Raw genomic sequence first — 12,217 nt, 5'->3', positions numbered from 1 at the left:
AGACATCACACAAAAGACAACTTAATACTTTTAACAATTAAGAAAAATCTGATTTCTCTTAAATTGTTTCTGTGATATCAAAAGTGTCCTGCTCAGTTTATGTTGCATTTTATAGTAACTAAAAGTTTCAGTGCATACAATTCTGCTAGGAATATTCTTACCAATGTTTTATTTGTTTATTTATACATGCATACATATACACATACTTTCATATATTTATATGTTTGTCAACTATAAATGCACTTGTCCAAAGACCCTTTTTAGGTATGACCCAGGCCAGAAGGCAAAGGAAAGGCAGCATGGTACAATTATGGAAAGGTGCAAGCAGCAATAACAAAACAAGTACACATTACAATCACACTGCAAACACCTTATGGTGGTCATATGAGGAAATGCATACATGAACTCACAGATATATAATGTCATAACTGTAACACTAGAGGATAACCACACTAATCAATGCAAATAATAGTAAATTAAGAGAGTAGAGATAAGAAAGAGACTTCTAATGGAGGGATTACCAAAAAGTGTAGACATTATCTAAAGGAATGGCAAGTAAAAAACAGATGTCAAGTTACAAGATCACAAGTTAGTGTCAGATTTGCCAAGATTGTCAAAACAGTGACACTGAATGGATTTCTCTGTGTGTTTCTTTGGAAAATAAAACCTTACTCTGCTGATAAGATTATCTCACAAATGATGCAACATCGATCTATATGTCACATCAAAGCCTACATTTTTTTTCATTCAGAGCAAATTGTATTAGATTATATTTCTGTGTTGATGCCTATGTAAAGAAAGTGCTCATTGCAGGCATTCAGTTTAATTTGCTTGTTAAATGGATAACTGAACTTATTCAAGTGGACCTTTCTGTGTCATGACTTGGGACACAGTACAATGATAACTGCAATACAATACTTATAGAGCATAGATTGTCAGAGTTTCTCACTGAGCATGTTCTTCAAACCCTAGGAAAATCACAGTCTTCTCCGGTGATCAAGAAAGTGTTTGGGGCCTCCCCTCCATGTACACAAATTGTGGTACATACAGATATAGACCCCCATAATAAACATGAAGATCGGGCTTAGTACATTTGTTAGTTGTTTCTTTCGGCTTTTCCCGGTTAGGGGGCGCCACAGCGGAACTCCAGTCCACTAATGATTGATAGTAGATTTTTACGTGCTGAGTTGCCAGCTCTGATGCACAACCTTCAATGAAGGTACGCCCATTCACGCATGTCTTCACACAGAAGATGCGTTAGCTGAGAATCGAACATGAAAACATCTTGCTATGAGGTGACAACACTACCACAGCACCACCACCGCAGTCTTAGTATTAATTTCTAATCAAATGCTTATATGCATTTGCTTTTATCCAGAATTTGCCTGATTCCTTAACAAAAAACAATAACAAATAGTTAATTTTTTAAGTACACAGCATTTTGGATTTGCTACCCCCCCCCCTCCTACACACACACACACACACACACACACACACACACACACACACACACACACACACACACACACACACACACAAACACCTCAGGTCACATTAGTGAAATAACTTTTTAAAGAACTTGTAGTGATCTATCAGACAACACAGTTTTGGGAAAGTGGAAAGAAATTAGAATACATAGAGAAATTCCTCAAAGTTAGTGACAGGAAACGCAAACTATGCCATGAGAATAAGAAAGTAATGGTCAGTCAAACTAAACAATATAGGCAACTAATTAACACATGGAAATTTCTATTTCACGCATTATACTTAGTGGAGGTGCATATTTATCATTTGCAGCTACAAGACCAATTTTTGGATTTTGTCACATAGTGTAAGAGGTCAGTAGGTAGCAATTAGACAGTGTGGTTCTATGGAATTTGCAACACAGTTTAAGAGCCCAGTGGTGCTGTAAGAAAAGAAAGTAAATGGATAGAAACATGGGTGTAGTATAGCCATAGCTCATATAGAAACAAGAACATAGATATTCCATTCTAATCTGCAGAGTCAGGATAATGGAAGAGATTTTACTACTTTATATTTACATGGCATGATAATCTAGATTAAATATAATACTCTACAAAAGACTTCAGATGAAAGTTTAAATGTTTGCTAATTCAGATCTGGGTCCCTTTTATTAGGCGTAATATAATTCATGATGAAGATAGAAGAGGGGTTACCAGAACCTGTATATAATATGCTTTCCATAACAGAGTCTTCTACTATGTACATGAGTACAGGAGAGCATATACAAATATGGGAACTCTAATTTTGCTGATAAAAGTTATTATGATGATCTTGTGGAAATATAAGCACAGCTGTTTGGAAATAGGAATAACTATTCTGTCACTATGAACATGCAGAAGGAAGGATTTCAGTTTAAAATGTTTCAAACTAAGTGTTATATGTGACTATCAATTTACCATTGAATGGTAAACATAAATACCATACTCTGCACACAGCATACCTCGACCTGGCCAAGCATTTGATACAATACCCCACTCAGGTGTTACAGACAAGCTCAATATTTTAGGTATAAACACTTTTTTGTCACATGCTGGATAGCCAGCTGGCTTACTGACAGGACTCAGGAGGTCTAAATAGATTAGGCCATCTCCACCAAGAGGCCAGTCACTACCAGAGTCTCCCAGGGCTCTTTACTGGGCCCACTTGTTTTTGGCATGTATTTCTCTGAAATGGAAGTGAATACTGAAGTTTTATGGCTGGCTAAGTTTGCAGATAATTGCAAGCTGGGGGTTATCATCATCTCCCCTGCAGACACTAGTATTCTTCAAGAAGGTCTCTCTCTAACTAACAAATGGTGAAAAAGCCATGGTCTTAAACTCAATGCTAAGAAATCCATGATTGTACACTTTGGGAAGTCAACCATCCCAGCTAATTACCATGTTGATAATGCGTCCCTAAGACTTGACTCAGTGGTCAGGGATCTGGGTATTCACGTAGACAGTAGCCTTATCTTCGACCGCCTTGTGGCCACAAGGGTGAGGAAATCCTTTTATGTTGCACAACTTAAAAGTAAGAGCAAGGCATTTATTTCCAAAGAGGTCATTATTTTACTGTACTACGACCTTATCAGACCAGTCTGTTCCCTATGGTATATACATGACCAGGCATATGCAGCAACTAGAGCAACCTCAGAGGTTCCTTACTAGTGTTCAAACCTACCTTATGCAGCACACCTTAAAGCCCTTTCCCTCTTCTCAGTCTCTTATAGATTGCTGAGAGCTGATATATGCCTGGTTTACAAGGCATATGCAAACCCCACACTTATGAATCTCCAACATATTTGTAAGTCAAGGATTATCAGATATACAAGGTCCAGGTATCTGAATTTTGTCTGTGACTTAAACAGAACATTCAGGAGAGATAGACATGTGTCCCAGAGACTGCTACTCCTATGCAACAGGTTTCCAATCCATATGAAGCTGAGTTTGTCTATTGCCCAGTTTAGGTTCAACCTAGACCAACGGATGGGAAATAAGACATTTACATTGAGCCTGGCACCCATGTCTGTTATATAAAGAGGTAGCTTATAAATGCTTGGCTCTCAGTGTCCTATTCACATGCAGGACATCATTAGTCTTTCAGGAAAACTTGACTAGGCTTAGAAAGGCTCCCTGGGTTATGAGCCTAGTAACAATTAATGAATCTGTAAAGGTATAAATACCAAGGTATTGCTTGCACAGGGAAGAACAGGCAATAGGATATCATGTATGAAATAAAAGCACTCTACCATGACATGAAAGGACTTGATCTGCTCAGTTACTGTGCAATATATATATGTTTATAAGAATTTTATTTTGATACTATTTTATGACAGGCACTTTTTAGCAGATACAAGTACATCAATGAAACACACCACAGATATTTATTTTCTCTTTTTTTTCTACCATTACAGTGTTTAATGCCATTTTGTCATAGGCATTTTTAGCCTTTATGTGTTTAGCCGTGAACCACAATGTAGCTATACAATTATTTTCATTAAATGTAGTTTATAGTGCAAACATTAATAAAGAAGACTTCCAGTCAGAAAACCTGATGATTTAAAATAGACATATGTGCTGCATTAAAGAATGGCACCAGTGCAGAATGCAGTATATATTGTTTGAGTGTTTGGCATTAATCTGCCTAATAAAGTATAAACATTAGAGCATGAAATCTGAGAATACTGAAGAAGTGCCTAATCAGGATATGTAAAATATCCACATAGACATCTCACACATTTCTGCAGTACCTTATGGTACTTCATATGTTTGTGAAGGATAACCAATGGGTCTGTTAGATGTAAAGGCACAATGTGTCATCTTTAATAATGCTGAAGTGATTAGAATGAAGTTACTAAACTTCTGTTGTGAGAATTTCAAAGGAAATTAAGAAATATAATCCCCAAGTGCTAATAATATTTCTCGATACACTGGTATGTTACGAAGATATTCTAATTTCCAGATGGTTTGTGTTGTCTGCATAGACAGTATCAGGTTTAGATTTCTAATAATGCATATCAGTAGATCAAGCCTCGGAAAGATTTCTTGATCCAATCAGAAGAAAAGAACAGTAGTTGTAGTGCATGGAAGCCATGGAAGTGTTTGTTATTTAAAAGTGCCAAATGAATGAATGGATAGGTATCATGTCTGACAATATATGCAAGACTTAACAAATGGCTCAAAAAGGGAATAGTATTTATTTTAAACAAATGAACAGATTGTTAAGCTATGTTTAATGTTAAGTTTATCCCTCCCCATGATGCTTACCAAAGAGTTTGATAAACCAGTTTAGAAGCAGGTATCTCTTATCTGTAGTGAAACACTTCCCTCAATAATTACAGATTTCCAAGGTCCCTGGAATCATTTCAGCTTTAGAAAAGTTTCAGAGAGCAGTGGTTGAAATAGCTGGAGTCAACAGCTGAACTGAAGTCAATGTAGCTAATGGTCTGCTTGCCTGGAGAAATAAAACAGGAACATTGCTTGGGTCTAATGAGGCTGTTATGCATGTGAAAATAAAGAGGCTAAGAGCAGAAAGTCTTGTTGTATAAGTAAACTTACCATTGCAATAGGTGTTTGAATAGATCACTGCTGCAGTAACCTTGGTTCTATGGGTTATATCCATTCAAGGTTAGGACAACCAGACAGTAGCTTTAGTAAACATTCCAAATATCGCAGTGGTATGGGGTCCAACTGATTGTATATTTCTTGTCACAGAATAAGGGAGGCAAGAACCCTGAGAACAGGAATATGCTATGAAAGAGATATACATATATCTATATGGATCTGTCAGTTGATCGTGTTTTCAAAAACTCAAAATTCGTATCGGAGAGATGATATAATCGAATTTCCAAAAACTCAAACATTAAAAAAAAAAAACACAGAATCTATCCTTTTTTGCATTTTTGCAGGGGGGGCAAGCCCCCAACTCCACTCATGTGGGGGGGGGGGCTGCACCTCCTACACATTATATACCAACTCTGAGATCACAATACATTAAGGAAAATGGTAAATTTCCTGATCCTGACTGTACCACGATCTGATGAAGTCTCATTTTGGAGATGAAAGCGCTCATGTATTGGTGGATTTAAAATAAACTGAAAAGAGGTTATCCTACTTGCAGTCTGGAATTGCCTTGTTTTTATTTGGTTGTTTTGTGACTATTTTTGATCCATTTAAAAGCTTCAAGTTTCCGGAAATTCGATCATAATGTCTCACCAATATGAATTTTTAGTTTCTGAAAACTCAGTCACCTGATAGGGATCCATATATATATATATATTATATATATATATATATATATATATATATATATATATATATATATATATATATATACACACACACACACATGCACACACACAAAACCACACATGCAGACAGCAGACACAAATACACATATGTATATCTACAAACTGGTAAAAAGAGCATGGCATGAAAATTATGGGATTTAGGGAGGGTATAGCTAATGCAACAGTGATCTCTTCAAACAGCTACTGTTATAACAAGTTAACTTATGCAACCTGCAGTCCAGTGCTTTCCAAAAGGCCACAGAAGAAGCCAAGTCTGTGGTAGAATGGCCCTAAACCTACCTGGAAGTGATTTGCTTTGGTGGCTATAACATAAGGCAATAGTATGAGACAACCATTTGGAAATTTTCTGTTTTGACACTGGTTGTCCCTTTTTCTCACCCTCATAGAAAATGAATAGCTAATTAGAATCCCTTAATGTTTTTTATTACATCAAGATAGTATCTGAGCTGTTTATGGTGATACAGCGTATTCAAGATTTTTTTTTCCTTTATTTCTAGGTTCTAGAAAGAAGACATGAAAATTAACACTTTGATTCAAAATAAAACGTAAAACCACTTTAGGCATAAATGAAGTGTTTATTCTCAAAGATATTCTGTCCACATGAAAAATGAGATAAGGCTGACCCAGCATAAGAGTTTGCAGCTCAGATACTTCTTCTAACTTGGAAAAACAGTAGTAGTGCAATAACTGGCACTGTTTCCAAGGTAATCTCAAATCATTTTTATGGTTCAAATGGTGAAAGTGGTAGTTTTCCCAAAACAAAATTAAGATCTTCAGGTGACCCAACCTGTTTTCAGGGTAGAAGGATATGCAAAAATCCTCTCAGAAAATGCATGCCTTGAGACTAGTATGATGGGGGGGAGGGGTTCTATGGGCATTCAAACAGAAATCTGCAAAAGATGATTATTGCTAGAAAAGAATAAAAGGTCAAAGGTTAGTAAGTCACATAATTATTCTAGAACCAGAAATGGCTTGGTCTTAAAGGGGTCCTAGGTCTTACTATGGCACCAAGTAGAAAAGCTTTTTTGCTTACCCATATATGCTTTTTAAGTAGCAGGTTTCTTTGTCTCTTTTAACACCTGCTGCACATCCTGAGAAAATCGGTGGCTAAAATATATTAAAAGTCTATCATACAGGCCATCAGTTAAAGAGATTTCAGTTTGAGGTATATCAAACAACTTCTATCTTGTGTGAATAAGTCTGACTTGTGAAGAAGCTTGTTCTAATTGTCTTGGGCCATTTTCAAAACAAGGGAGAACCACTGTTGGTGCGGCCAAAAAAGATCACAACAATTATCATTTGGGAGTTCTCCTCTGTCTTTAGAATGACCCTGGATACTATTAGAAAGGCATATGTGAATGAAGAAGTAGGTGTCTGTTGTGAATGGAAGCAAACAGATCTAATTGAGGAGCTCCCTACAGTTGGATCAATTCCTGGAAGATCCTTGGGATCATTTTCCATTCATCAGGGTCTGTCCTGATCCTGCTCAGCTTGTCCACAATAATGTTTTGCTCATTAGGGAAGTGAAGTAGTCTTGATGATAAGATTGTGACTTCCTGGAACTGAAATCAGAGAAGCTGTCATATTGATCACGGAAGAGGTTGCACAAATCATAGAAGAATGAGAAGTATGGTACAAAGAAGCTACCGTATCAAGTAAGTAAGACGGGTTTGGATTAGGCACAGGAGAGAGTTGGTGTAGTTGCAATGTGAAGATGAGATGAACATGTCAAATTGAATTTTGCTGCCATACTGACAGATTGGGCATTATTTTTTTTTGTACTGATGCAGAGGTAGGTGTGTGTGTGTGTGTGTGTGTGTGTGTGTGTGTGTGTGTGTGTGTGTGTGTGTGTGTGTCTGTATACGTACACACGAGTATTCTGCCACTTGTTAAAGTTTCAAAATGTTTCAGAAAATGTAACATAGATCGTATATTTTTTTTTATGCAATATCCTATTTTTTATTTATGAAATACTTCAGCACTGTATGGTTAAGCAATTTGCTCTGAGTCACACAGTAGGCAAGTGGAGTTAGAAAAAAATCAAACTGTGTTCTCTTGCCTTCAGGAAGCAGATCATTAAAGTAGAACTCCACTCAAATGTCCAGCTTTTCTTCCCAAAAAGTCATGTTCTTTCCCTGTAATCCAACACTAGACATGTCACATACTGAAAAAAAACCATGTTTTAATAATTATCCAGTTTGTTTTGTATTTAAACTTATTTCTGTTTGCCTTTCTTTCCTGCTTTTGTCTCATCATCTGTCGCATCATGAAGACTACTAAGACTGGTAGAGTAATTAGGTTAGGTCATTTATTCCAGCTACAAAGGTATTCCCCAGGATTCACTAATCCTCCGTGTAAGACTAAATAAGTCTTACATGGAAACTGCAGCCTAAGAGGATGACATCAGCGCGCCATGCATATTCATGAGGGTGCGCTGACTCAACTCTAAGGCTAACCCGGAGCATGCACGAGTGCAGGGAGCATGTCAGACTGCCGAGCAGTCCAAAAATCCATGCCCCTGCAAGTCTCACAATCATCAAATGTAAATGACATGAGCGAGCCCGCTCAAATGTGTATATACACAACACTACACTCCCCCATATTCTAAACCCCTGTAAAATTATAAAATGTAAAACTCTTATATTTTTTTTTATTATTCCCGATATAGCTGCCCGTATTTGCACGTGTTTGCGCGTGTTTGCCCATTGCTTAGCTACAGTTAGTAGTTTAGACATCGAAGAGGATAATAAGACACTTATATGCAAATCAAGCCAAATAGCAACAGCGTAGTGGTAAAGCATTCGCACAAAGAGGAGGCATTCCCGGTTCAAGTCCCTCCACTCCCCTTTCTATTTTCTGTATGAAATCTGTATAGAAAAATAATTCCTGACAATTATCTTTTAAAATTTAGTAAAAAGCATTGAAATGGCCCATGTAGTAGTGAACGATATTTTATACATATATAAGAAGGTGAATTGGTTATGCATACTGATGAATGCATAAGTAACATATCTTAAGCAATGTGAAGCACTACTAAGCAAAGTTTACCAGTATAATTGTTCATAGCTTAGCACTGTTTTAACTAGTGCAATAGCTTTGCACGGAGCTGCGCATCTCGCCAACTAGCGCAAACAAAACATGTTTGCGCGAAGCTGTGCACCGTGCTAACTAGCGCAACATCAGGCAATGTCGAGCAACGTTGGGCAAAGTTGAGCAAAGTCGGCTAAACACAGCCACACCTCCTAGCCGGTCAGGTCAAAAGTAAAATAAAAGGCAATGACAGGCCTCAAACCCGGGATAGTGTGCACCATAATCACAGTACTGAACCTCTAAGCCACAACAGCATTTGATGTTCATGTACTGTCAGCATACATATACATATTAATCAAAGTCTACCCAGTGCTAAGCAGGTGTGCACTCAGCTGAGAATTTTCAAATCCGGCCAATCACAAATAAGTGTGGGAAATGAGGCATATTTAAACTCCATAGGTGGGAATACTTGTCATAACTGGTTGTAGCTCCCATCTGCAGGCAGCATGGCTGGTGTTGGAGAGGGCTCTTGCTTTTGAGCGCAATGGTGGGGCATTGAGGTGTCAAAAGTGATGGTTTGGCTCCTCATCCATAATCATGATGCCAGACTCCTGCAGGGCCAGTTCCAGGGCACTGAATACAAAGTGGAAGCCTGGAACCGATTCGCACATGATCTCACCAGTGCCACAGGCGTCCCTCGGACTGGTAAGTAGGTCAGACACCACCACGCAGACCTGAAGAGATGCAAGCAGGACCAACTGAACCAGTGGATACAGGAGGCCCGTGGGATGCAAAATGCACCACTACTGAGTAGGTAGCCATGGAATTAAGTATGTAAGAATTGCTATTGTAGTCTATATTATGGATAGGTATATGTCTCAATATCACTTTATTTACTTCACAGCTGCAGGTGTCCGTGCTGCGAATCAGCAAGCCTATGCAGATAGGCTGCTAAGGCTAGGCCACAAGGCAGGTTAGTAATTATTCTGCATGTATTGTTATATAAAATAAGTGATAGAGCATGAAAAAGAGTGTTGTAACCCATTAATAAAGGTATAATACATCTTGAATAAGTCTTCTGCATGCACTGTAATATCAAATAAATGGGAGAGCCTCTAGAAAAGTGTGTAATGTAATTAATAAAGGTATAATTCCTGGAGTATGTCCATGTCACTTTCCTTGATATGTTGTTGTAATCTTGCATTACAGAAATAGCACTGTTGTATTAAGTGCTGTCAACCCACACTTGGGTAGGCCCATATAAAGTGGATGAAGGGAGTGCCAGTAGCTGTTAAGCATATATACAGTCCTCAATTGTTGGTTAATGGCTGGCATGTATAGGTTAATCTGGCACATGAGTAGCTTGTTATTGTGTTCCCCAGAAATGTCAGTGTGCTGCTAGAAATGTAGGGGGCTGTTAAAATATAATTGATAATGTCACCTAAACACATCCAGATATGTAGATATATAAATATAAATAAAATATATAAATACATAACAGTAACATCTGCATCCTGGACAGTCTGTATGTCAGATACAGGTCAGGTATATAAAGAACTAGCATTTCACAATTTAACGGACATTGCCTAGTGTAATAATACATGTAGGGCATATATACCTGCAGTCAATAGGAATGTAGTGTAAACTATAAGTACATATAAGTTGTTAATGGAGGTATCTTTTTACACCTTATTGTATGTGCATGAACAATGCAATTCCACACCTCAATGGGTGTGTCTAATCTCAAAACATTTGTTGGGACATATGTCCTATTGGTTTATAAATATCTGCATTTACTTTGATGCATGTGCCCTGTTCAAATACCACAATCTTGGTGGCCTGTTGCCACCAATCAATCGTGCATGCTGTTGGAATGTCCACTGTTGTTCTATATATGCATGTGTTATGCTTGCTGTTCAACTGTTGAAACTCTGGAGTGTTGGGTTAATGGGAATATTACTGCATGCTGTTACAACTAATTTGGAATACTGTTGGCTGTTATCAACCCATATTGTCATTAAATCCTCCTAAAAATAGAACGTATGGGAAGGCTGGTCCCAGCGGACCCACCTGTCCCATCTCAGCTGGCGATGGCACCTGGCAACAGCAGGTCCGGTGCCCAGCCCGGGACCTCCTCCTCCATTGACCCTGTGCCACCTTTGGGTGGAAGTGCTGCAGGGGATGGGGCTTGTCCCCCCTGCAAACAAAGTCAGAGGAGGGCCACCTATCACCCTCTGTATGTTCTGGGCTGGGGTGCGTAGGGAGATTGAGCGTTCAGTCACTGATCCTGTATGCCAGCTTGAGGTACGTGTGGCGCAACTCACTGGTGAGCCTGCCGCTCCTATGCATCCCCCAGCAGAGCCACCATCTGGGCTGTGAAGGTGTAGTGGTGACTGCCCATGTGTGGGGATCTCAGTTCCACTTTTGCCATCTGTGGGCTCATGGGCTTGTGATTTCCAACCATCCTTCCCTGTCAATGGTGTTCACTCACCACGTGTCATATTCTGCCCCTGTATGCATCTTGTTTGTCTTGTCTGTTTACCTCCCAAACCTACCTCCCCAAATATACCTATTTCCCCTACCCCACATTCCACTCTCACCTGAAAAAAGAAAAGGGCAATCTGCTCCCAAAAAAAAGTTACGCCCCATACATAGCTGCCCATTTTGCACACATGTCCACTGGACACATAAACTGATATTTAATTGGTAGTACAACATACTTTGTTGTCCTCACCCCTCTCTCAGGGGTTGAAGGTTTCAAATTTCCCTTCAAATTTCTAGCATATGCACAGCTGTTGCTGTTAGAGAAATGGGCAGCTATGGACCTTCCCTACACCCGTCCTGCACATCCCGAGCTGTTTTCCCTACTGTCTTTCCCTCTTTGTTCCCCTTTGTCACCACTTTCCTATCTCCCCATTTTCTTTTCTTTCAAAGAAATGAGAGCGGTGGTTTGTGGGAGTAAGCACTTTTAAGCAGTAATTAGTGGGTTTGCGCGAGTGTGCACTTGTGTGTGCTTAGCTAAGTATTGCTAAGCTTCACGCAAGCCCGCTTACAACTGCTTAAACGTGCCTTAGTCACCCTGCATGTGAGGGCCCTTGTTCTGCTCAGCAGCAAAATAAAACACCACTGTTAGTCTCGAACCCCAGACCTTGGGCACACTAGACTGCACGAAGTACCACTAAGCCACAGTAGATACACAGCAGGTTGTTGCTGAAATATATATATCATGCATCAGAATGAGTGAATGTAAATGGAAGATAGAAATGCCATAACACAAAACCTGTTCTGTGGAACTTTACCAGCAGTTGTTGTGGAATTGCATTACATGACTGTGATAACAGAACCAGAATTCTAGCAGTAAATAATGTTACAGCA

The sequence above is a fragment of the Protopterus annectens genome, chromosome 10.part0, assembly GCF_019279795.1.
Source record: "Protopterus annectens isolate FY-2018-M chromosome 10.part0, PAN1.0, whole genome shotgun sequence".
NCBI classification, from domain to species: domain Eukaryota; kingdom Metazoa; phylum Chordata; order Ceratodontiformes; family Protopteridae; genus Protopterus; species Protopterus annectens.
The sequence above is the reverse complement of the archived record's forward strand: the minus strand, read 5'-3'. Positions refer to the sequence as shown.